The 27,791-nt window shown below is 41.0% G+C and overlaps 1 long non-coding RNA gene across 1 annotated transcript; it reads left to right on the top strand.

Moving 5' to 3' along the window:
- Window positions 1-24,463, top strand: LOC132828409 (uncharacterized). Its single transcript, XR_009646117.1, has 3 exons — window positions 1-233; window positions 21,169-21,279; window positions 24,123-24,463. It is a non-coding gene; the product is annotated as an uncharacterized LOC132828409 (long non-coding RNA).
- The last annotated feature ends 3,328 nt before the right edge of the window (window positions 24,464-27,791 follow it).

The following is a 27,791-nucleotide window of genomic DNA, read 5'->3' as shown; positions in this document are numbered from 1 at the left end:
TGTTCCCATGTATCCTTTGCCCTTCTCCTTCTAGATGGAAATGGTCATGAGTTTGGTAGATACTGCCTAAGAATCTGTGTTGAATTTCTGCAATGCATCTTGTCGATACTACTCACTGCTGCTACTGAGGATCGGTGGAAGGGGATAAATGCTTGCAGATGTGATATCAATCAGGTTACATTGGCCCAGATGAGTTCAAACTTTATGAGTGTTGTTGGAGTTCATTCATCCAGGTAAATAGGAAGTATCCCATCACACTCTTGACTTGTGCCTTATAGATGGTGATCATGCTTTGGGGAGTCAGGAGGCTGCAGTATTCCCAATATATTTAAATGGCAAGTCGTGTTGAGTTTCTGGTCAATGTTCAATCCCAGAACATTTTTAGTGAGAGATTCAGTGATGATAAATGCTGTTTCTGATTCTTCTGAGAATAGACTTTGCACATAGTCCCTCAACAATGTGGTGATAAGTTTGTCTCAAAAATAATTCAAATACTTTTCTATTGTACAGATAAAAGTGAATGTATTTATTTCTGTACAGATATGTAATTGTTTTGTATCTCATGTACTATTTCTTCAGATATATACTTTATGTACTGATATTAACCTGTGGCAGAGGTTGATTTCTGTGGTAAGAACCTGAATAAACCAGATTCTTGACAGATATTTTCTTCCTTTACATGACATTCCACACAGTGTCCAAAATGTAGAAACGATTTTGTAAATGATCTATGTATTAATTTCAACCAGTGATGTAGAATGGTGTTGTCTGATAATACACAAATCATTAACTTATTTATGTGAAATCCTGACCATTATTTAAAAATGTTGCCACATTTAAAACAAACCTTCCTTTAAATAGCACAGAATTAATTTTCATGCAAACTGCTGGCTGTCCTGTGATTATTGTACAGAGTTGTTTCATTCTAGAAGGACATTTTCCTTTGTACTTCTAGTGCAAGGGAATATTTCCAAAAGGATATTAACAGCACATCCAAATTAGAATACACCCTTTTCAAATTTATACCAATAATGCGAATATTTCTTCTACAGGAGCTATCATGCATTTTCTGTGTCAGAGAGAATCCTCAAGGCTTAATTAAACAATCATTTTAACTCGCTTAGCTCAATTAAGACTTGGCAATGCATATTTTATGAGACTTTAAACAAAGCATTAACTCCTGTGGTAGACAGGACTATTTTTGGATATATTGTCAATATCCATTCTGTTGAAATTTAATGCAGGACTATAAAAGATCTTTTTATCTCTTCAACCAATGTCTGCTTTGCATTAGAATGTGATTAGATTATTGCTGATACCATTTCTCTCCTTTCCTTTTCACTCCATTTAGCACAGGAAAGTCTGTAGATTTGTTTTGAACTCCCGCATGGTTTGTGTTGCTTTGCAGAAACTGGTTTTGTCTTTTACACATAATAAACCAGATATAGAGTCTAAGGGATGAATGTTAAATAACCTTTCATTCAGTGGCATTGGTCCAAGGACAAGATACAGGTTCAATTTGTACACACACTTTGAAATTTGTTCTATTCTGTTTTGGTATCATCATGTTATAAAGTTATACAGCATTGAAGGCGGCCATTGGACCCATCTTGTCTGTGCTTTCTTCTTGAAAGAGCCATGCATCTAGTCCCACCCTTCAGCTATCTCCTCATAGACCTGTATATTTCTCTTTGCAAATATCTCATAGAGTCATAGAGATGTACAGCATGGAAACAGACCCTTCGGTCCAACCCGTTCATGCCGACCAGATAGCCCAACCCAATCTAGTCCCACCTGCCAGCACCCGGCCCATATCCCTCCAAACTCTTCCCATTCATATATCCATCCAAATGCCTCTTAAATGTTGCAATTGTACCAGCCTCCACCACTTCCTCTGGCAGCTCATTTCATACACGTACCACCCTTTGTGTGAAAATGTTGCCCCTTAGGTCACTTTTATATCTTTCCCCTCTCACCCTATGCCCTCTAGTCTGGACTCCCCCAGCCCAGGCCTATTTATCCTATCCATGCCCCTCATAATTTTGTAAACCTCTATTAGGTCACCCCTCATCCTCCGATGCTCCAGGGAAAACAGTCCCAGCCTGTACAGTCTCTCCCTATAGCTCAAATTCTCCAGTCCTGGCAACATCCTGTACATCTTTTCTGAACCCTTTCAAGTTTCACAACATTTTTCCGATAGGAAGGAGACATATCAAGTCCTTTTTAAATATCAAACTTCCAAATATTAACTATTGAATCTGCTTTCACTACCATTTACAGTTATAAAGTCGTAGAGATGTATAGCATAGAGATGTAAACAGACCATTCAGTCCAACTCGTCCATACTGACCAGATGTCCTAAATTAATCTTGTCCCATTCACCAGCAGTTGGCCCATATCCTGCTAAACCTTTCCTATTCATGTACCCATCCATATACCCTTTAAATGTTGTAATTGTACCAGCCTCTGCCTCTTCCTCTGGCAGCTCATTCCATACAGGCACTACCGTCTGCATGGAAATTTTGCCCCTTAGTTCCCTTTTAAAGCTTTCTCTTCTCACCCTAAACTAATGTCTTCTAGTTCTGGACACCCCCATCCCATGGAAAAGACCTTGTCTGTTTACCCTACCCATGCCCCTCATGATTTTATAAACCTCTGTAAGGTCACCCCTCAGCCTCCGGTGCTCCAGGCAAAACAGCCCCAGCCTATTCAGCCTCTCCCCATTGCGCAAACCCTCCAACCCTGGCAACATGCTTGTAAATCTTTTCTGAACCCTTGCAGGTTTCACAACATCCTTCCTATCAGAGGGAAAGCAGAATTGCACACAATATTCCAAAAGTGGCCTAACCAATGTCCTGTACAGCCACAGTATGACCTCCCAACTGCTATACTCAATACTTAATCAATAAAGGAAAGCATTCTAAATGCCTTCTTCACTATCCTATCCACGAGAGACACCACTTTCAAGGAACTATGAACTTGCTATCCAAGGTCTCTTTGTTCAGCAACACTCCCCATTAAGAGTATTAGTCCTGCCCTGATTTGCCTTTCTAAACTGCAGCACCTCACAGTTATCTAAATTAAATTCCATCTGCCACTCCTCGGCCCATTGGTCCATCTGATCAAGATCCCGTTATAATCTGAGGTAACCTTCTTCGCTGTCCACTACACCTCCAATTTTGTGCCATCTGCAAACTTACTAACTATACCTCCTATGTCCACATCAAAATCATTTATATAAATGATGAAAAGCAGAGGACCCAGCACTGATCCATGTGGCACAGGCCTCCAGTCTGAAAAGCAACCCTCCACCACCACCCTGTGTCATCTACCTTCGAGCCAATTCAGTACCTAAATGGCTAGTTCTTCTTGTGTTCCATACGATCTAATCTTACTAACCAGTCTACCATGAGGAATCTTGTCGAATGCCTCATTGAGTCAATGCAAATCACGTCCACTGCTCTGCCCTCATCAATCCTCTTTGTTACTTCTTAAAAAAACTCATTCAAATTAGTGAGACATGATTTCCCATGCACAAAGTCATGTTGACTATCTCTAATCAGTCCTTGCCTTTTCAAATACGTGTATATCCTGTTCCTCAGGATTCCCTCCAACAACTTGCCCACCACCAACGTCAACCTCACTGGTCTATAGTACCCTGGCTTGTTCTTACCACCCTTCTTAAACAGTGGCACCACATTTGCCAACCTCCAGTCTTCCGGCACCTCACCTGTGATTATTGATGATCCAAATATCTCAGCAAAAGGCCCAGCAATCACTTCCCTAGCTTCCCACAGAGTTCTAGGATACACCTGATCAGGTGCTGGGGATTTATCCACCTTGAAACATCTTAAGACATCCAGCACTTCCTCTTCTGTAATGTGGACATTTTCAAGATGTCACCATCTATTTCCTCACATTCTAAATCTTCCATACCCTTCGCTACAGTAAACACGCATGTAAAATACTCATTTAGTATCTTCCCCATTTCTTATGGTTCCTCATATAGGCTGCCTTGATAATCTTTGAGGAATCCTATTCTCTCCCTAGATATCCTTTTGTCCTTAATGTATTTATAAAATCCCTTTGGATTATCCTTAAGCCTATTTGCCCAAAGCTATTTCATGTCCCTTTTTAGCCCTCCACATTTCCTTCTTAAGTATATTCCTCCTGCCTTTCTACTCTAAGGATTCATTCAATTCCTGCTGTCTATACCCGACATGTGATTTCTTCTTTTTCTTGATCAAAACCTCAATTTCTCTCGTCATCCAGCATTCCCTAAACCTATCAGCTTCAACTTTCAGGAGAAAGTGAGGATGGCAGATGCTGGAGATCAGAGATGAAAGGTATGGTGCTGGAAAAGCACAATGGATCAGGTAGCATCCGAGGAGCAGGAGAGTCGACATTTCGGGCATAAGCCCTTCATCAGGATTGCGGATGGGGTTGGGGATAAGGGGGCTGACAGATAAATAGGAGGGTGCTGGGGCTGGGAGGAAGGTACCTTGGAAGGCGATAGATAGATGTGGAGGAATGTGTTGATGGCAATCGGTCAGAATGGAGGGAAGTGGGAAGGAAGATGGACATGTGGGACAGTTCAAGAGAGTGGGATGGAGTTGGAGCTGGGATGAGGTGGGGCAAAAGAGGATGAAGAAACTGGTGAAATCAACGTTGATGCCATGCTGGAGGTCTGAAGGCAGAAGATGAGGCGTTCTTCCTTCAGACATTAGGTGGTTAGGATTTGATGATGGAGGAGGCCCAGCACTTGCATGCCCTTGGCAGAGTGGGATGGGGTGTTGAAGTGGTCGGCCACAAGGGTGGTGAGGTTGTTTGGTGCATGTGTCCTAGAGATGTCCTCCGGAATGTTCCAAGAGTTGGCGTCCTGTTTCCGCAATGTAGAGGAGACTACATCGAAAACAATGGACACAGTAGATAAGGTTTTTGGATGTGCAGGAAAATCTCTGCTGGATGTGGAAGGATCCTTTGGGGCCTTGGATGAGGGTGAGGGGTTAAGTGTGGGCAAGTGGTTTTACACCTCTTGTGGTGACAAGGGAATGTGTCAGGTGTGGAGGGTGGGTTGGTGGGAGGGTGTGGCCCTAATAAGGGAGTCACAGAGTGAATGGTCTCTGTGGAATGGTGATAGGGGTGGGAGGGAAATATATCTCTGGTGGTGGGGTCTGACTGGAGGTGGCAGAAATGGCAGAGAATGATGTGTTGTATCCAGAGATTAGTGGGCTGCAAGGTGAGGACCGGGGGTTCTATTCTTGTTGCATTTGGAGGGATGGGAGTCAAGGGCAGAGGTGAGGGAAGTGGAGGAGATGTGCTGGAGGACATTATTGACCATGTGGGAGAGGAAATTGCAGTCCTTCAATGAGGAGGCCATCTGGGATGTTCTGGAGTGGAATTGCTCCTCCTGGCAGCAGATATGACAGAAGTGGAGGAATTGGGAATAAATTATAGCATTTTTACAGGAAGTGGGGGTGGGAGTTGTTGGATTTGAAGTAGATGTCCGTTTTGAGTCAGTTGCCAGAAATGGAGGTGGAGAGGTCCAGGAAGGGGAGGGAGGTGTCTGAAATGGTCCAGGTGAACTTGAGATCAGGGTGGAAGGAGTTCGTGAAGTTGATGAACTGTTCAACCTCCTCGTGGGAGCATGATACAGTCATCAATGTAGCGGAGAAAGAGGTGGGAAATAGTTACAGCGTAACTACAGATAATGGACTGTTCCATGTCTCCGATAAAGAGGCAGGCATAGCTGGGACCCATATGGGAGTCCATGGCTACCCCTTTGGTCTGAAGAAAGTGGGAGGATTCAAAGGAGAAGTTGTTGAGGGTGAGGACCAGCCAATCGAATGAGTGTGTCGGTGGAGGGGTGCTGGTTGGGTCAGCAGGAGAGGAAGAAATGGAGGGCTTGGAGGCCTTCGCTATGGCAGATGGATGTGTACAGGGACTGGATGACCTTGGTGAAGGTGAGGCATTGGGGGCCAGGGAAATGAAAGTCATGGAGGAGATGGAGAGCGTGGGTTGCATCCCGAATGTATGTGGGGGGGATCCTGGACTGAGGGAGGCAGGACAGAATCAAGGTATGAGGAGATAAGTTTGGTGGGGCAAGAGGAGGCGGAGACACTGGGTCAACAGGGGCCTTGCACCCGAGCAGGAACAAACTGTCCCTGGACTCCCGTTACCTCATTTTTGAAGGCTTTTTATTTTCCAGCCATCCCAATCAACTTTTGAAAGCTCCATCTTAATATCGTCAAAATTAGCCTTCCTCCAATTTAGAACTTCAACTTGTAGATCCTGTCTATCCTTTTCCATCACTATTTTAAAACTAATAGAATTATTGTCACTGGCCCCAAAGTTCTCTCCCACTGACACCTCACTCACTTGCCCTACTTTATTTCTTAAGAGTGGATCAAGTTTTGCACCTTCTCTGGTAGGTACATCCACATACAGGATCCAAAAATATTCTTGTACACACTTGAACTCCTCTCCATCTAAACCCTTAACACTTTGGTAGTCCCAATCTATGTTTAGATTATAACCCTATTATTCTTCCAGATAACTGAGATGTCCTTACAAATTTGTTTCTCAATTTCCCACTGACTATTGGGAGGGTCTATAGTACAATCCCAATAAAGTAATCATCCCTTTCTTATTTCTCAGTTCCACCCAAATAACTCCCCTAGACGTGTTCCCAGGACGTACAGCTGTAATGCTATCCCTTATCAAAAATGTAATTCCCTTTCTTCTCTTGCCTCCCTTTCTATCCTTCCTTTAGCATTTGTATCCTGGAACATTAAGCTGCCAGTCTTGTCCATCCCTGAGCCACGTCTCTGTAATTGCTTTGATATCCCAGTTCCATGTTCCTAACTCCGCCCGAGTTCATCTGCCTTCCCTGTTAGGCCTCTTGCAATGAAATAAATGTAGTTTAATTTACCTCATCCTCTGCTTGGTTCTCACCTGCCCTGACTGTTTGACTTGCTGCTTTCCCGAGCTGCACCAGACTCAGATTGATCTGTTTCCTCATTATCTCCCTGGGTCTCACCCCACAATCTTACTAGTTTAAATCCTCCAAAGCAGCTTTAGCAAATCTGTGCCAGTATGTTAGTCCCTTTCTAATTCAGGTGCAATCCATCTTTCTTATACAGGTCACCTCTCCCCCAGAACAGATTTGAATGATCCAAAAATGTGAAACCTTCTCCCATTAGAAGCTCCTCAGCCACACATTCTTCTGCTCTATCCTTCTACTCCTACCCTCCTATATTCTCCCTTCAGAATCTTATCCTTTTTCCTTTCTATGTCATTCGTTCCAATGTGCACAGTGACCTCCTGCTGGTCCTACTCCTGTTTGAGAATATTCTGTACTTTCTCCAAAATATCTTTGATCATGGCACCAGGGAGGCAACACACCATTCTGATTTCTTGCTGACAGCTGCAGAAACATCTCTCTGTGCCTCTGACTGGAGAGTCCCTATCACAATCAATCATTTGGAACCTGATGCAGCCCTCATTATATTAGGGCCAGTCTCAGTATCAGAAATTTGGCTGTTGTGCTACATTCCCCTGAGAGTCCATCACCCCTTACATTTCCCAAAATAGCATACTTGTTTGAGATGGGGATAGCCACAGGAGACTCCTATATTACCGCTCCAACCGATCCATGTGATCAGAAAGGATTCACAACCAAACACTTTTTGCAGACATGGAAATTCTTCCTAATCACCCACATCTGACAGGAAGACCACATCACTCTACTAAAGGCCGTCTTTGCACTTCAACAATCTAAAGAATATAGCACAGTCTTACTGCTCTAAACATCACTCCTCTAGGCTAACTTAGTATCTATGTTTTATATTTTATATTTTAAAATTCTAATCCAGAGACAGATCTCAATAAAACATACAACCAAAAAAGAACCCGCTTTACTCACTATTATATAACTAAAAAAAGTTACATTTAAAAACCGTGCTCTTATCTGCTCCAGTGCTGTGAGCTCACTCACATAGTATCCTTCAAGGTCAGCTGTGAATTTTGCTGTTTGTTAATTTTTTTTTAGATGCACTCCAATGTCCAGAAATATTTGAACTCCAGCAACAAAAACAGTCAATGTGCAGATTCACTGCTGTGTCAGACAGCAGTTTGGTTTCTTTCTCGCTCTTTCACTGACCATGTGGACTCTGCTTTTGTCTTGTCTTCCTTTTTAAAGTGCTATTGAGTTGATTTTTTTCCTCACAGTTTGAAAACAATGCAAAGCTTAAAAAACAGTAACTACTGCTCCTGGAATTTGAGGAAATCACCTCCAACACTTAAAATATCTCAAAAAGGAGCAGCTCTTACAACCACAATTTTTTCCCGTCCTCCATCTTGGATTACCCAGAATTCTCACGCAGTACATTCCAGATGATCAAAATTTGCTCTGAGAAAGCAAAAAAAAAACAAACTGTCCTCACATCCCTTCTACCCAGTTTGCCAGTTTTTTTTTCTTATTCACTCAATCGTAAACCTTCATTATGTTTAGCACCTCTATTAAATCTGAATAATACTGTCTGCTTTAAAGTAAACGATCCCAGTTTTTCCTGTTCTCATACAAAAGTCCTTATTCCTGGTATAATTTTATACATCTGTCTTGTACATTCACTAAGCATTTTGCATCATTTTTAAAATGCAGTGCCAGAATTTGATGGACAGGGTTTAAAGTATTTTTGAAACATAGGAAAACCATTTCACACCTACCAACTACAAATTCATATCTAGTTTTCATAGAGGCAGATTAAAGTGTAATCTAACTTGCTCTCTGAAGACAGGGACCCAGATTTTAGTATTTTAAAGGGTAAAGTATGCATGAATCATATTTCTTGGTCTGTTTTAATTTTAAGGCAGGTGAGTTGGGAAACTGCTTGAAAGGAATAGCTAGAAAAAGCACCTTAGTGTTTTTCCAGCACTGCTTGTGGGTCAAGGGAAAAAGAGCTGCTTCCCCTGGTTCCCAAAATTTACCTGTAAAGTACTCCCATAAGTGGATATGTGATCTTCTCTCCCCATCATGTCTACTCCCAAACTGTTGTCTAACCCATTTGATGTTCACTCCCCTTCAAATGTTGACACACTCCCACTGTTCAAATCTCTATCAGATTTCTATTACTTCCTCAGTTCCTGGTCCCCATGCCAAGTCAGCTCCCCTCCTGATGTCTACTCTCCTCCAGAGCCTCACATCCTTCCAATGTTTGCTTCCCTCCCCACAATCAGTCAGACTTCCACGTCATCTGTTTGAGGCTGGGAAATGAAGTTTTGGTTTCCCCCAAAAGTTAATTCTGCCAATACATTCTTCAAGTCTTTGGAAAGCCATGTGTTCAAATGCTAACTTTCTCTTCCTGCTTCCCCAGCATTGTCAGTACAACAAACCTGACTTCTCATAAAGTCTTCAGAAAATTAGGTAATTACTCTGATCTTAGTTATCCTATAAGATTAATTGATTCATTAATTTTGGGGTTCTGCTCTGATAAATTCATATTTGCATCCAAGATCTCCATGCTTCGCCTGTCAACAGCTTTTGGCTCAGACTGCTTCAATATTAAGCTGTTTCCACTGGGGAAGCTTTGCCAAATAGCTTGGCTGAGAAAAGGAAATAATATTGCTGCTTACATGCCTTGCAAGAAAACAACCATAGCTCCAAGCAGAGGCTGAAGTTATCATACATTGGTGCACAGGAATTGTTTATTTTCAACAGAAGCAGCTGTTCATAAATGAAGTCAAGGTGAATAACCTGAATTGTGGTGCTTTGTGGCAGTTTTAAACAATCACCTTCTAATGTGGGGGATGGCAGTAGAACAAAAATGGCAGCTATTTCTGGATATAATGCTGAAGGTGTAGGACCAGTTCATTCCAAAGAGGAAGAAAGGGACGGCTGTGGTTGATGAGGGAAGTTAAGGATTGTATAAAGATAAAAGAAAAGAAGTATAACATAGCAAAGATGAGCTGGAAGCCAGAGGACTGGGAAACTTTTGAAGAGCAACAGAAGATAAGTAAAAAGGCAATGCGCAGAGAAAAAAAATGAGGTACATAGGCAAACTGGCCAAAAATATAAAGGAGGATAATAAAAGCTTTTCTTTAGGTATGTGAAAGAAAAAAAAGGTTAAGACTAAAATTAGGCCCTTGAAGTCAGAAATGGGTGAATTTATTATGGGGAACAAGAAAATGGCAGAAGATTTGAATAGGTACTTTGGATCTGTCTTCACTGGGGAAGACACAATCAATCTCCCAGAGGTAATAAGGTAATAAGGACATAAGGTAATGGATGAACTGAAGGGAATTTATATTAGGCAGAAAATCATGTTGGATAGACTGTTAGCTCTGAAGGCTGATAAGTCCCCGGGACCTGATGATCTACATCCCAGGGTACTTAAGGGAGGTGGCTCTAGAAATCGTGGATACACTGGTAATCATTTTTGGAATGGCAGGACTATCATATGTTGAAAGGTTGGAGTGACTGGGTTTGTATACACTTGAGTTTAGTAGGATGAGAGGGGATCTGATTGAGGCGTATAAGACTATTAAAGAATTGGACACGCTGGAGGCAGGAATCATGTTTCCGCTGAAGAGTGAGTCCAGAACCAGAGGACACAGTTTAAAAATAAGGGATAGGCCATTTAGAACAGAGTTGAGGAGAAACTTCTTCACCCAGAGTGGTGGATATATGGAATGCTCTGCCCCAGAAGGCAGTGGAGGCCAAGTCTCTGGATACTTTCAGGAAAAAGATGGATAGAGCTCTTAAAGATAGTGGAATCAAGGGTAACGGGGATAAGGCAGGAACAGGATACTGATTATGGATGATCAGTCATGATCATAGTGAATGGTGGTTCTGGCTCAAAGGGCCGAATGGCCTACTCCTGCACCTATAGTCTGTTGTCTATTGTCTACAATGTGATCTGTTAGACATAAAAGAATGCTTTGTTGAATAGCTTCAGCAAATTGCAATAAAAGCCAGCATTTCTAAATAGAAACTTACCATTCCTTGTAAGTTTCAGTAAACAGACCTGACTCCACCATCCTTTCATTTCTCTGCTGCTAAAAGCCCTTATTCATGCCATTGTTTCCTCTTGACTTGATAATTCCAACACACTTTCTCACATTACAACCTCAGCAAACTTGAGTCTTTCTAAACTTGAATCATTCCAAACTTTCTTGCCTGAATCCTAACTTGTGCCAAATCTTATTCACAAATTACCTCAGGAATATTGTCCAATATCCTAATGCTTCGATTTTAGACATTCTCAACCTTGTTTTCAAATCACACCATGGCGATGTTCTTCCCTAGCTCTGTAATCTCTTCCATAGTATTATTAGATGCGGTATGACAATGAGATGGCAATGTATTTCATGATGTTTATGCTGGTGTAGGGGCAATGTCACTGGATTAGTATTTCAGTAACACTGGGCTAATGTTATGATAAATTGGGTTCAACTCATATAGTAGGAGATGGTAGAATTTGAATTCAATGCATATCTGGAAAAAGAAGCTAGCCCAATGGTATGTAACTACTGTCCATTGTTGTAAAAAAGTTGATTTACTAATGTCCTTCAGAGACGAAAATCTGCTTTCCTTACCTGGGATTGACCTACATGTGACTCCAGACCCACAGCAATGTAGTTGACTCATAACCACCCTATGAGCAATTAGGGCTAGACAATAAATGCAGGTCCAGTCAGTGATGCTAATATACCGTGAATGAATGACAAATGACAGTGACATCAGCAGTCAGCAGCAAGACACTGTGATGCAAGGATGCAATAACTTGTGTTAGTTATAAAGTACATGGGGGAACTGTGTAAGGTGTAATCATGTGTTTCCACTAATCTATTGGAGTCAAACAGTGGTCACCCTTAGGTAATGCAAAACCATTGTATGCCCCAAATATCAGAGGAGACAAAACAGCCATCTCACAATGAGCAGAATAGAATCTCAATCCAAAACATGACTGAAACACCAATCATCCTCTAACCTGACATTGCTAATTCAGTCCTTTTGAACATCACTTGCTTTCATTGCTCCACACTGATGGCCATGCTTCAGCTTTCTATTTCCAAAGCTTTGGAACTTACTCAGTAAGCTGCTTCACTTTACCTCTTTCTGTCCACCTCTGAATTTACCTCTCTCCTTCTCCACTTCTTCATCTTTTCCCCACTCCTTCCTGCTTTCAGAGACTCTTATTACACTTCCTTGGGAAATTTAATATCACTAAAAGCAACTAAAATTTATTTTACAAATATCACCAGCCTAGGCAGTCATGAGTTGGAGAAGTCTATTGACCCAATTTGTTGGTACTGACAAAAAAATGGTTAATTGCCTTAACATGAGTTCTCTCTGTGATTTTTCTGGCCAGAAGCCTTCTCATCTGAAGCATTATATCCAAATCCAGGAATCCTCTTTATTTTAATCAGTATTGAAGTAGTATCTTTTGGAAGTTCAAAATAAAAGATTTTGTGCTACTATTCTTCTTTGACTGATTCATAAACATTATTGGGTTATTGACTTTTGAGAAGATTTGTAGCTCAGGTTGATGATAAGTATGCAAGTTAGCTCGTTCAGCTTGAAAGCTTGTTTTCAGTTGTTTTGTCACACTAACTTACGTATTTATTATTGGGTTATGTTTAGATTGATTAAATATCTTTTCACTCTAAAGACACGCTATAGATGGGTCGCTCAGTTCGCAAAGAATGTCATTGCCTGTGTGCATTAATTGGTTTGTACAGCTGACTATTCACAGAAATATCTTGCAGTTTGGCTAGCTCACTGGTGGATCAGAGAGTTGACATAACTGAGTCATCTTCTGGTTAACAACGTAAAACAAATAGTGTGCTACAGAGATCAGTGCTGGGACCTCAACTTATCACAATTTATATAACTGATTTGGATGAAACATCTGAGGATATGGTTCCTAAATTTGCTGACTGGATAAAGACAAATAGGAGATTAAATTGTGAAGAGGACATAAGAGATTGCAAAGGATATGGATAGATGAAGTGAGTGGGCGATGAACTGGCAAATAGAGTATAATATGGCAAAATGTAAAATTGTCCATATTGTCTGGAGGAATAAATTAAATAACCTAAATGGCGAGAGAGTGCAGAGTTCTGCAATAAAACAAAAGACATCTGAGTGTCCTAAATCGCAAATGTTTAGTATTCAGGAACAGCAGTAACCAGGAAAGGTAACAGAATATTATTGTTTATTATGAGGAGAACTGAATACAAAAGTAAGGAGATTGCGTGTCAGCAATACGGGATATTGTTGGAACTAGATCTGGTGTACTGTGCACAGTATTGGTCAGGAAAGATATAAATCTATTGGAAGCATTCAAATAAGTTCCACTAGATTAATGACTGGAACGTATGGGTTATCTTGCTGAAAAATGTGTTGCTGGAAAAGCACAGCAAGTCACGCAGCATCCAAGGAGCAGGAGAATCGACGTTTCGGGCATAAGCCCTTCTTCTCCAGCATCTGCAGTCCTCACTTTCTCCCGTGTGGGTTATCTTGTCAGGAAACCTTGGAAAGAACAGATTTTAATTTATTGCCATTTTGAAGTTTCTGATTTGATTTGATTGAAGTATGTAAAACCCCAAGATATAACTTAAACTGACTGGTTCTCTAGGAAATTTCAGAGGGCAGTTAAGCAACCACATTGCTGTGTGCCTGGAGTCACATATTGACCAGAGCAGATAAGGACTGCAGGTTTTATTCCTATAGATATTGATGAACCAGTTTGTTAAAAATTGTAATCAACAATGATTTCATGGTTGCCAGATGGATGGATTTTCAACAGCTCACAAAATTGGTTGCCTGTACTCTTTTTTTCTATGAAGTTAGTTGTCCGTACTAGTGAACTTGGAAAGAACGAGGCTTGACTACCGCATGGTATTACAGTCTCCATTCTTGGAGCATATGTATATAATATATTGCTGTCTTTGATGCAGCTACTGTTTCTTGCTGCATTGTTTGCAGAATGATTGTATTCTTTCTAGCTCCTGGAGAGATAAGATTCATAATCTGTAGTCACGGCCATATGAGTAATCTTTTATTGCACAGCAAAAATGATTCAAAGTTAGATGTTATTCCTACACAATAAGGAGGGATTGTGACATTCACACTTAATTATGATGAATTCGGTTTTTTTTCTACGGGTTTCTGTGTTAACTTTCCAGTTTGGCTTAATTTTAAATTTTGACCAACTCCACAAACAATAGAAGAGGTGAATTCAGTGAATATATTTTCTTTCATATGGCCAGTTAATGAAACACACTGTACATGGTGATTCAATTCAGAACTTTTCAGAAACTTTAGACTAGCTTTTAATTCCAGTTATTATTGAATTCTAATGTCACTATCTGCTATGGAGGGATGCAAACTCATGTTCCCAGAACATTAGCCTGGGGCTGTCAGTTACTAGTCCAGTGATGTTATCCCTTTTGCTATCTCCCTCTTTGACACTTCCAATTAATTCATATAATTTTTATATGCATGTATTTCTGTGGTCTACAATCAACAAAGGCACCAGACCTCTACCAAGGGGCACCTGACATCTGCTACAGGTGTCCCTAGACCTTATTTAGAAGGTTACCTTATCTCTTTCAAAGGGTGTACTGGCTATCCAAATGAAGCCACAAGCTTTAGACTTGTTCCAACCAGGTCTAGTCAGACACTTCAAGGTTCAGATGCTTACTTCACCAAAATCTCACACGAATGGAGGCAGCTCCTGACTTAGCTACCTCATGAAATACATTTTAATTTAGAAACTATCCTCAATATGTACACTCCCCCAAAAATGGTGAAGGTCAGGTTTGAACGTCTCCAACTGTGGAAATTCTGACTTTGGTTTATTATCTCCCTCAGCACTATGCTGGAGTGTTAGCCTTGCTTAAGTTGCTCTAACCTTGGAGTGAAATTTGAAGCTGAAACCTTGTGACTCTAAGGTAAGAGTGCTGAGCCACAGCTGTCACATGCCTCAATTGTAAGCTTTTATTATAGGATCCCAAAGAAATGCATAAGTGAGAGGGCCATGGGTTTGAAATTGAGCATCAACAAGGCTTTGAGTGCTCCCGTACTGTTTTAATTATGTGTCTGCCTTATTTCCACTGAGAACACATTATATTTAGAAATAATTTACCTGTATGTAACAGCAAATAGATTGTTCATTAACTTTCATTACATTTTTGAATTTATTGAAAATCTACTTTAACAGTTTTCAACCAAGACCACTTCTGAATTTTGTAGAAAAATAGGACTGTGAGATGCTCATCAAATGAATTCTATGATTTTGTTGCCTAGGAAATTCAGTTAAAGCTAATTTGTTCCTATGGAGAAAATGCCAAAAGGTTCTTTTTAATCGTTGCAGCTGGCAAATCAAATCTTGGTCATTGAACACTTTCTGCCCTCCCTTTGTTCAGGAAGCAATGTGTGATCTCCATCCAGAGTTGTACTTAACTGCATTACCAAGGCTTTTACATTTTGGAAACTAAAATTAGTGAAAAAATATGCATATCTTGTTATCATACTGATTGCCAACATTTTCTTCATAATATAAACACAAAACAAGCAGATGGTGGAAATCTGAAATAAAAAAAAACAGGAATTGCTGGAGAAACTCAGCAGGTCTGGCAGCAGCACTGGAAAGAAGGCAAAGTTAATGTTTTGAGTCCAGTAATCCTTCTTCAGAGGGATCTTCAGTTCTGAAGAAGGGTCACTGGGCTTGAAGCATTAACTCTGCTACCTCCCTGCAGATCCGAGCAAACCTGTTGAGTTTCTTCAACAATTTATTTTTTTGTCCTTGATAATTTTGAGTTTAGGACAGTTAGACAGAACTATGAATTTAAGGCATCTTAAGTCAAATGGAATGTGTTCACAGAATGTGCACTGCCCTTGAAATAATTGCACCTAAAAATGGGCACACAGGACGGATGGGTAAGATAGCATGGTTTCTGCACTGCACACATCCCTCATGTTGAAGCAATACAAGATATTCATGCTGCCTTCTTATTACCCAGCAAAAAAACTCATGACCTGTGTAGTTGTGTGGTAACGCCAGATGTCAGATATCTCTAACTGCTCCTTAAGATAACCAGCATCACTTAAACAAAGGGTGCACACTGCCTGCAAGTTACAAAGAAATGGGTTTTGTATATGGGAATGGGTAACAAGTACTGAGAGGGCACTGAGATTTTATGTTGCTGCCTTGGAGACCCCAGTGCCTCATACAGCAGGAAGAATCCTGTTATTCCTGGAACAAAAGGTCTCCAAAATAACTCTTCATAACTCCAAAATGTACAGTAAATTTGAATAACCAGCACCATGCTTTTCATAGGTTTAAAGAAAAAGGACTTTGTATTCATGTATTCACCTAGAAAATCTAGTGCCAAATCATTTATTCATCACTCACACATATTCTCAAGGAAGTAAAATTAAAGAGGAAAATGCACTTTTCTTCTTTACAAGTTATAAACAAAAGAATAGCTTGTAAGTTAAGTAATTTTACCATACGGAGTGGCATGGTGCCTCAGTGGTTAGCACCAATTCCTCACGGAACCAGCAACCGGGTTCAATTCTACCCTCGGGTGACTGTCTGTATGGAGTTTGCACATTCTCCTTGTGTCTGCATGGGTTTCTTCTGGGTGGGCTGGTTTCCTCCCACAGTCCAGGGTTGCGCAAACTAGGTGGATTTGCCATGCTAAATTGCCCATATTATCCAGGGTGTGCAAGTTAGATGTATTAGCCATGAGAAATGTATGGTTACAAGGGTGGGGTAGTTCTGGATGGGATGCTATTCAGAGGATTGGTGTGAATTTGATGGGCTGAATGACCTGCTTCCACACTTTAGGGATTCTATGATTAATCTTAGAGCAGCCCCAGTGAAGAGGTTATTTTCTTGAAGTGTACCTAGGTGAGTTCAAAGCCATTATTCAGATTCCTTCAAACAGATGGACTTTCCACAGCTCGCAAAGTTGGTTACTTGTCGTCTTTTTTTCTATGAAGTTCGTTTTTTTGTACTAGTGGACTTGAAAAGAAATAGGCTTGGATACTTTATTTTGTTTCCATCTCTATTCTTGGAGCATTTATATATTGTTGTCTTTGATGCAGCCGCTGTTTCTAATGCATTATTTGCAGAAGGATTGCGTTGTTTCTCCTGGACAGATAAGATTTGTAATCTGTAGTCAGCTACTAGTATGTGGCCACATGAGTAATATTTGTATTGCTCACTAAGAATGATTTGAAGTTAGATGCCATTGCTACACAACGAGGAGTGATTGTGACATTCATATTTAATTATGATTTTTTTTTCTACAGATCTCTGTGTTAACTTTACAGTTTGGTTTGATTTTGAATTTTGTGTAACTCTACAAACAATGGTGAATTCAGTGAATGTATTTTCTCTTTATAATTCCATTTAAGGAAGATACTCCACACATGGTGATTCAATTTAGAACTTTTCAGACAGTACTGAGTTCAAGCTGAAATTTCAAAATTCACCTGATTCTTGGCAGCTATCTGTGTAGCTGTTTAATGTGCATATTTGAAAAAAAAAATGCAGCTCCAGAAAAGTCCATGTTGAAAATAGTTCACGTTTAAAGTTATGAGTATGACATACCTTTACTGGGCATGACAAGGTAAGGGGCAAGCATTGGAGGAGGCAGAGGTCACAAAAGGTAATTAGATTAGATTAGATTCCCTACAGTATGGAAACAGGCCCTTCAGCCCAACAAGTCCACACCGACCCTCCGAAGAGTAACTCGATGGGGAAGGAGGTTACAGATAAAGAAAGATGAGATCAGAGAGAATCATAATCATGATAAGAGTTTTAAGTTTGGAGCAGTGCTTTAATGTGAATTAATCAAGCCCACGGTTCAGGGCTAAATGAAACAGGTCATGTGGTAGAATATGGATCATGGGGTTTTAAAATATGTTCAAATGTATGGAAGGCCAAAGGTAAGAGGTCACTCAGAGAGCATTGGAGTAGTCTGAAGTAACAAAGATGTGGATGAGGGTTTCAGTAGCAGGTGGCTTAATTCAGGTTCAAAGATAAGTGATCTTACACAAGTGGAAATATTGGTTCTTTTATTGCTATCCATGACTTTACATGAAGCTCAAATCTGACTGCTCTAATTTGGAAACTTGATGATAGCCTCCATTGTAAAGTGAAGATATCTCCAACATTTACATCAGTAAAGTTAATAAAGGATTCATGCTCCCTGAACACTCACTAGGAAAAGGTGCAGAGCCATCATGGTCCCTTTTGTGAAAACCACATTGACATTTCACTTTCTTCTTTGTTGTTACCTCTTCCTTCAGCCGCGAGGCCTACCAATCCATCCACAAGACCAGTGTGGCAATAAAAGTGCAAGCCAGTAAGATTTTGCTTTATGCTGATGAAAGTGAACATGTGAACAATGAAAAATGACATCAAGAAATGTTCAGACGTTAACCAGAAATCTGAAGTGGCTAACTGACAATTAACGTTGGAGTGCTGCATTTTAATTTTAAAATGGTTTTTGCAAAGGTCCTTTCCTGCTAGCAAGTTGTAGGAGTTACTGAACATGCTCAGCATGTGATGATGGACCCCTGAAACAACTCCAAATTTGGAAAAGGGTCTGCAACAAACAAAAAATTCCAACTCAAATAACTTACTCATCCTTTTAAATAGGTCTGGCATGTGTTCTTGATGCCAACAGAATAACTCAATCCAATATGTTTACACTGCACAATTGATTTGAAATATGTTGCTGCATCATATCCATCAATTAAAGTTTTGTATTTTGATGTTACTCATGACATATTAGCTGCAACCGGTCTCAAAAATAACTTTAATAATCCATTGCTAATAATTAGGCCTCAGTATATTTGTCTCAAACACATGAACAGGTAGTGCTGGAGTGGGGATAGTTAAAATGTAAAAAAAAAGTGGGCATCTATTAAACCCATCAGTTACATGCTGGTCACCATTCTTATGATGCTTGGTTTTGTTGAGTCCTGAGTGTCAGCATTTTCAGAGGGAGCTCCATCGACCTCACCAACATACAGGTAGTTCTATAATGTAATGGCTGTATTCTTGTGCAACCCCACATTATAGTTTCTAAAGTGTTGGTGATGTAATTATGTTACAGCCAATACATGTTTTAAAAGTTTGCGCTTTAGAAATAGTGCCCCAAATAGTCAATAGCATTAACAAAACACACGTTAAAGCAGAACGACATGTATTTCAATTGGGTCATGACAGTTTAATTGGGAACCTGCTTTAGATTTTACATTCATTCAGAAGGCTTTCAGGGGACAGAAATCCATCAATGAAAGGGAAGTGGAAGACATTGACTCACAGGGTATGTGCCCTTTACAGTGCTCCTTCTGTGTCCAGAAGAGTAAGTGTGTACTTTCCATGGCCCCAAGAGGAAACCTTCAACCTCCCCTCTGACAATCATGGTCTCATGATTATGTATTGTTACACTGTCTGTAAAAAGCTAGGAAGTAATTAGCTAGGACCAAACTGTATGGATAAGAGTTCCAGTAAGGCTTCATTCACAGCTACACAGGAGTGTCAGAGTTTGTATAATCTACACTGGTATAAGTAGTCTTCTGACCTAACAAACATGGCAACTGTATAAAGACAAACTGTGATCACTTTAAATATCTGGGAACCATAAGGCAACCAGCACATAGAATGTTTGTTTTCTTATGCCAACCTCCTCTCTGCTTCCAATTCTAATAACCTCAATAAAAGAAAAGTCAAAACAACAGCAGTTTTAAAAGGGAGAAGAACAGACAAAGGAAGCACATGGTGAGGTCATTGCAGGAGAGAGAGAGAGAACCTGTAGAGTTACTGCCTTTGCTGTTTGAACTCATGTATTGCTGGACATCGGAGTGCATCTGGGAAAATTATCAAACAGTGAAATTCACAACTGATCTTGGAGGAACTGTTGGGTGAAGTTCACAGCACAGCATCAGATATGTTAATTGTTGTTTTCAGTGTGGCCTACAGAGAGTCTGCAGTAGTGAGTAGAGTGGTTTCTTTCTTGATTATATGTTTTTGGAGATATGTCTCTTGAGTAAACTTAAAATATAAGCCATAACTATTAATTTAACCTGGGGCAGTGCTTTTAGAGAAATAAGACGATATTATTTTCTGGGTCTGTAGATTGTGAAGGAGCAAAAATGGCCTTTAGTAGAGTGATATGTACTCCTTCTCAGATGTGGGAGTTTAAAGAGACTTTAAGGGTTACTGAGGATTATATCTGCCATAGATGCTGCTGGCTGTGAATCTTATCAGATTGAATAGATCGGTTGGAGATACAGTTAGAAGCAATGAGGAATTTGCAACAGGTAGGGTAAATAGGCAAAGTCTTTTCCCTGGGGTCAGTGAGTCCAGAACTAGAGGGCATAGGTTTAGGGTGAAAGGGGAAAGATATAAAAGAGACCTACGGGGCAACATTTTCACACAGAGGGTGGTACATGTATGGAATGAGCTGCCAGAGGATGTGGTGGAGGCTGGTATAATTGCAACATTTAAGAGGCATTTGGAGGGGCATATGAATAGGAAGGGTTAGGAGGGATATGGACCGGGTGCTGGCAAGTGGGACTATCTAGTTGGCATGGATGGGTTGGACTGAAGTGTCTGTTTACATGCTATACATTTCTATGACTCTATTTGCTCCCTTACAAACTAATGCTTGTGTATTCTGCTGGCAGATATTGGCTGACCAACTCCCTGTTCTCCAATTGCTGTGACTGTCCTGGACGGACCGTAGATACATCGTCCTGGCTTTGGTTCTCCTGCCTGGTATCCTGGTCATGACTGTTTTGCTGACAGCCCTTCATCTCCTTTTATGCCTCCCAATTAATATCTGTAGCTTGCAGGATGGTGGGGTGCTGATATTTTTTCCACAAAAATGCATCTTAGAAAAGACAAAAAAATCTCAGCAGCAAAATACAAAATGTATAATTTCTTGTGTGTCTTCTGAGCTGAGGCACCTTCACTGAGGGACCATTTTCATTTCTGACATTTGACAGCTCGTGTTGACAGTTCAACCCAATTCTGTCATCATCTGATGAGTTTTACACACACACACACACACACACACACACACACACTCAGTGCAGGTTTACAGTTTATAATATTTCCTTTTTTATTGTCTCTCTAGGATTTGAAGAGATTGTCAGCTTTGTTTCGGAAATGACAATTACATTCAGCTGGTGTGCTTGTCCCTGAAGACAGCAAAGGCTATGATAATACTACACGCTTAATTATTATGGTAATTCCAACCTTTTTTACCATCTGATTTTGTTCTCAGGTTAATCAGTCAAGAAAGGAAGTCAGGATCAGATGTGAATTGATTTTGGATTGGCATGTATTGTGTGACTGTTGTCAGCTGTCATTATGTCTGCATGATGTGATTAACAATTAAATACCTGGTGAAAACTCACAATGACAGAGTTTTTCACAGATGGTGCACAAGGTACTTCCAGGGCAGATTGATGGATTTCTTTTGATCCAGCCCTTAGGATGTTTTTTGGCTAGGTCAGTAATTATTGCTCATTCCTAAGTGCTTTAAGAAGATGATGGTGAGCAGCCTTCTTGAATTGCTGTGGTTCATGTGCTGTGGATGGACCCACAATTCTGTTGGGGGAGGGGAGGATATTCCCATATTTTGGTCTAGTGACAGTGAAGGAACAGCAATATATTTCCAATTCAGGGTAATAAGTGACATGGAGGGGAACTTGAAGATGGTGTTCCCATATATCCGATGCCCTTGTCCTTCTTGGAGAAAGTGAGGACTGCTAGAGATCAGAGCTGAAAATGTGTTGCTGGAAAAGCGCAGCAGGTCAGGCAGCATCCAAGGAGCAGGAGAATCGACGTTTCAGGCATGAGCCCTTCTTCAGGAAGCCATTCTTCATGAGCCATTCCTGAAGAAGGGCTCATGCCTGAAACATCGATTCTCCTGCTCCTTGGATGCTACCTGATCTGCTGCGCTTTTCCAGCAACACATTTTCAGCCCTTGTCCTTCTAGACAGAATTGGTCTTGCACTTGGAAGGTGCTGTTTAAAAATATTTGGCAAATTCCTTCATGGCATCTTGGATATAGAACATACTGCTGCTGTTGAAATCTGGTGATGGAGTGGCTGAATGTTTGTGGAGGTGATGCCAATTAAGTAGGCTACTTTGTCCTGGATAGTGTGAAACTTCTTGTGTTGTTAGAGCTGCATGCATCCAGGTAAGTGAGCACTTGACATCACACTCCTAACTTGTGCCTTGCAGATGGTGGACAGGTTGTGGGGGGGGGGGGGGGGGGGGGGGGGGGGGGATGTGGGAGGGGGATGGACGGGGTTCAGAAGATGAGTTACTCATTGCAGTCAAAAGGTGTGGCACTGGAAAAGCACACTCGGTCAGGCAGCATCCAAGGAGCAGAAGACTCGACATTTCGAGCACAAGTTCTTCATCAGGAATGCAATTGGTTTTGGGGGGGGGGGGCAAGGGAGCTGAGGGAGGAGGCCCAGGACTTGCATGTTCTTAGCGGAGTGGTAGGGGGAGTTGAAGTGTTCGGCCAAAGCGTGCTGGTGTCCTAGCTACCTTACCCCCAGCCCAGCCTCCTCCCATTAATCACTCAGCCTCCTTGCCTCCCAATTAAAATTCCTGATGAAGAGCTTATGCTCAAAACATCAATTGTCCTGCTCCTCTGATGCTGCCTGACTGGCTGTGCTTTTCCAGCGTCACATTTTTTGACTCTGATCTCCAACATCTGCAGTCCTCACTTTCTCATAGTTACTAACTTCAGTATTCCTCATCTCTGAACCATTCCTGGAACCACTTTATTTGTTATGGCAAGTACAGTTCAATTTCTGGCCAATGTTGAGATTCAGTGATGGTGACACTATTGAATGTCAAGGGGCAAGAGTACATTTTCTTTTACTTGGGATAGTCATTATTTCCACTGAATATTGCCCAGTTCTTGTTGCATTTGAACATGGACTGCTTCAATGTCGGACGAGTTGTGAAAGGTGCTGAACATTGTGCAATCATTGGTGAACATCCCCACTTCTGATCTAATGTTGAAAGGAAGGTCATTGATTGAACAGAGGAAGATGGTTGTGCCTCAGGCACTACCGTAAAGAACTTCTGCACAGATGCCCTCTGAGTCCTTTATTTTTATTTATTATTACCAAAATAAGTACTTCTGTGTTCTCACACCATGAGCTAAGTTTAAACCCATATCTTCCACATTACAAAACAACTACTTTCAATCCTGCGACTTCACCTCAATCCACCATAGTTTTAGCAGATTTGCTGTTCTAACCCTAATCCCAGATCCTGGCAGTTCCAGACCTTACTACTGTATTCCAATGCTTTCTTTCTTTGCCAGGCTCCCATTTTCTACCTAGCAAATCTCGGTTACCGATATCCTAATCACATGCTGTGCATCAGCTCCCAGTCCATCAACACCTTCAATTTAAAATTCTCATCTTTGTTTTTAAAACCCTCATGGCCTCAACACCTCCTACCTCAGCAGCATTCTTCTGTCCTACAACCCTTCAAAAAGATGGCTTTTCACTAATTCTGTTTTCCCTAGCCTCATTATTGGTCACTGTGTCTTCAGACAACTGGAGCTCTGGCATTCTATCTCCAATCTTTGTAGCTCATTCAGTTCTAAATCTCTTGATTTTCACGTCTCCTTAAAATCTATGTTTTTGCCCTGCCTTTTAATCGCCATCCTCATATACCGTTCTATGCCTCAATATTATTTTTTATTTGATTATGCTACTGCAAGATGCATTGGGATAGTCTCCTTCAGGATACAAATGCAAGTTTGTATGAACTTCAATATTATTCTTAAACCTGGAATATTTATTTGAGAATACTTCTAAGCAATTGATATCTAATAATATATAGTCAACGGGGAAAGATTATTAATATATTAGTGAGTTTTAAAAAGATTTGTAGCTCAGGTTGAGCACTGGTGGTATGGCCTGCTTTCTATTTATATGCTTAAGTTACCTTGGGTTGGTGATGTCATTTCCTGTGGTGAATACACCAGGATACATGAACACCAACTAGCCACAAAAAGATATGACCCACTCTCACTAATATCTTTATATACAGATGAGCGAGGACACCACTTTGACTGGGACAACATATCCATCCTAGGACAAGCCAAAAAGAGACAAGCATGAGAATTCCTAGAAGCATGGCGTTCCAACCAGAACTGTGTCAACAAATCGTGGGCGGCAGGGTGGCACAGTGGTTAGCACTGCTGCCTCACAGCACCTGAGACCCGGGTTCAATTCCCGACTCAGATGACAGACTGTGTGGAGTTTGCACGTTCTCCCCATGTCTGCGTGGGTTTCCTCCGGGTGCTCCAGTTTCCTCCTACAGTCCAAAGATGTGCGGGTCAGGTGAATTGGCCATGATAAAATTGCCCGTAGTGTTAGGTAAGGGGTAAATGTAGGGGTATGGGTGGGTTGCGCTTAGGCGGGTCGGTGTGGACTTGTTGGGCCGAAGGGCCTGTTTCCACACTGTAAGTCTAATCTAATCTAATCTAAACATATTGACTTGGATCCCATTTACCACCCCTGAGAAAAAGAACAGGAAATGATGTCACCAACCCAAGGAGACCTAAGCACATAAATAGAAAGTGGGCCATACCACCAGTGCTTCATCTGGAGGCTCACTGATGATGTTACCGAGTATGGTGATGAACCTTCTGAAAATGAACCTTACAGCTCAGCAAGCAAATCTACATCCATTATTATTAATGTATTGCCATTGAGAACATGCAATAGAAGAAAGAGAGTACTTGCAGTTATAACTTTGTGAAATTTTGATTATTTTGCTGCTCTGACATTTGGGGGTTTGATTTCAGTGCCCTCAAACTTCAAATTGTGGAGGTTTTTTGGACAGCTTATAGAGTCATAGTCATACAGCATAGAAACAGACCCTTTGGTCCAACCAGTCCATGTCAACCATAATCCTATACTAAACTAGTTCCTTCAGCCTGCTCCTGGCCCATGTCCCTCCAAACCTTTCCTATTCATATACTTATCCAAATGTCTTTTAGAATCCTTACAGTGTGGAAACAGGCCCTTCAGCCCAACAAGTCCACACCAATCCTCCAAAGAGTAACCCCCCAGAGCCATTCCCCTATCTATTATCCTATAGTTACCCCTGACTAATGCACCTAACCTACACATCCCTGAACACTATGCACATTTAGCATGGCCAATTCACCTAACCTGAACAGTTGTGGATTGTGAGAGGAAACCGGAGCTCCCAGAGGGTACCTACACGAGACACAGGGAGAATGTGCAAACTCCACGCAGTCACCTGAGGCTGGAATCGAACCTGCGTGTCTGGCGCTGAGGAAGCAGTGCTATCCACTGGGCCACTGTGCTGCCCAAAAAGTCCTAGCCTATCTAGGCTTTCTTTATAACTCAAACCTTCCATACCCAGCAACATCCTGGAAAATCTCTTCAGAATCCTCTCCAGCTTAATAATATTCTTCCTACAACTGGTTGACCAGAACTGGATACAGTAATACAGATGATTCCTCACTTTTTTCCAGTACATCCTCAACATGACTTCTCAAATCCTATACTCAAAGGACTGAGCAATGAAGGCAAGTATGCCAAATGCCTTAAACCACATTTTTATGTTCACACAACCACCAGAATTTCCTGGAGTCCTAAACATAGTTGAAAACCTGCTATGTTTCAAAAGACTGTATAATTCATACCTTTACCTAGGGTACTGTTAATGCTGCAAGATAAATTGTAACGATATTAAGGAATTTTTTTTTGTTGTAGGAAATGATACTCCAGCATTAACTGACAGAAGGTATACAATGCTTTAAACTTTTTTATATGTCAGAAGGATTTGTTTTTCCATTGTTAATTAAGACTGCATATTTCCATTTTAGCAACATATCACCTTTACCTCAATATGAATCAGCCCTTCAATCTCTATACAGAGGAACCTTCGTTTTCTGAATGAGATGGGCGGGCATTGTTTCATTTGAATAAATGAGCTGCCAGAGGAAGTGGTGGAGGCTAGTACAATTAGAACATTTAAAAGGCATCTGGATGGGTATATGAATAGGAAGGGTTTGGAGGGATATGGGCCAAGTGCTGGCAGGTGGGACTAGATTGGGTTGGGATATCTGGTCGGTATGGACGAGTTGGACCGAAGGGTCTGTTTCCATGCTGTACATCTCAGTCACTATGACTCTATAATTGCTTATTCGGATAATCAACTTTACCTTAAACAAGGGAAGCCATACTGATCTAACACTGCTTTCTGCTGGAGAATTTGGTTAAATCCATAATTTTAATGTGTCTGCTATTTAAACAAACTAATCTTTGCATTCTGCAAATTACAGGTTAAACACTAAATCCTTACCATCACATAAATATTGTATATAAAATCCCTGCATTAAACAAGATCCTGAACAGCTTCTATGATTGCAAGAGCATTTGTCAGTTTCTGGGAACTCAGTGTCATGTTAGCAAAACAGAAGCACCACCTCACGCATACGTTTACTTGCTTGGCCACTTTTTTCATGAACGGCCAGTAGAGTGACGGGAATACCCTGTAAAACACTTACTTTTGCAAAGGGCTATATAACTAACCCTTACGTAAAAAATATCCAGTCACTGATGTTTGAGGTGCTTGGGTTTCTTTGTTTTTGCCAGCGTTTTCACAGTCTTCTTCAGTACAGATAAACCAAATACACTTACCTTTTTGACATAACATTTTTGCGGGACCTTGAGAGCTTCTTCGGCTAATCCAAAATTCAGATAATTGGTAACACAATAATTACTGTTAGAATAAACCTCTCCAGTGTTTTTCTTGGTGGTCCCAGACCTCACTTTGTGACTGATTACTTTCCCAAATTTCATCACCCCACCTGCATTAAACATAATGCTTATCCATCATCCCCACTTTGTTAACTCCCATGGCTTGTCATCATCTAACATGTTGACTCATATTTTGGTGTAACGACTTGCACCATGCTTTCAGGTAGTGCATTCAAGATAACAATTCAGAGAGTAAACAAAATGTTTCCACTTGTTAGCACTTGTTATTTTCTCAATCATCTAAGGTCTACGTTTCTGGTGACTGCACCTCCCACCACATCGGAAACCATTTCGCCTTACTTCCGAAAACCATTCATGATTTTAAATCCCTCTATAACATGCAGAATGAAAGCAAGCTGCTTGTAGAACATTTAGAACATAGAACATAGAACATAGAAGGATACAGCGCAGTACAGGCCCTTCGGCCCTCGATGTTGCGCCGACCGAATCCTACCTAACCTATACTAGCCCAATAACTTCCAAATGCCTATCCAATGCCCGCTTAAATGACCATAAAGAAGGAGAGTTCACCACTGATACGGGCAGGGCATTCCATGAACTCACAACCCGCTGTGTGAAGAATCTACCCCTAACATCTGTCCTATACCTACCACCCCTTAATTTAAAGCTATGTCCCCTAGTAACACCTGACTCCATTAGCGGTAAAAGGTTCTTAGTATCTACCCTATCTAAACCCCTAATCATCTTATACACTTCTATCAGATCTCCCCTAAACCTTCTCTTCTCCAATGAGAACAGCCCCAAGTGCCTCAGCCTTTCCTCATAAGATTTTCCTACCATTCCAGGCAACATCCTGGTAAACCTCCTCTGCACTCGTTCTAAAGCTTCCACATCCTTCCTATAGTATGGTGACCAAAACTGCACACAATACTCCAGATGAGGCCTCACCAGAGTCTTA

Source organism: Hemiscyllium ocellatum, chromosome 26, assembly GCF_020745735.1.
Source record: "Hemiscyllium ocellatum isolate sHemOce1 chromosome 26, sHemOce1.pat.X.cur, whole genome shotgun sequence".
NCBI classification, from domain to species: Eukaryota; Metazoa; Chordata; class Chondrichthyes; order Orectolobiformes; family Hemiscylliidae; genus Hemiscyllium; species Hemiscyllium ocellatum.
This window is presented reverse-complemented; position numbering and strand designations above follow the sequence as displayed.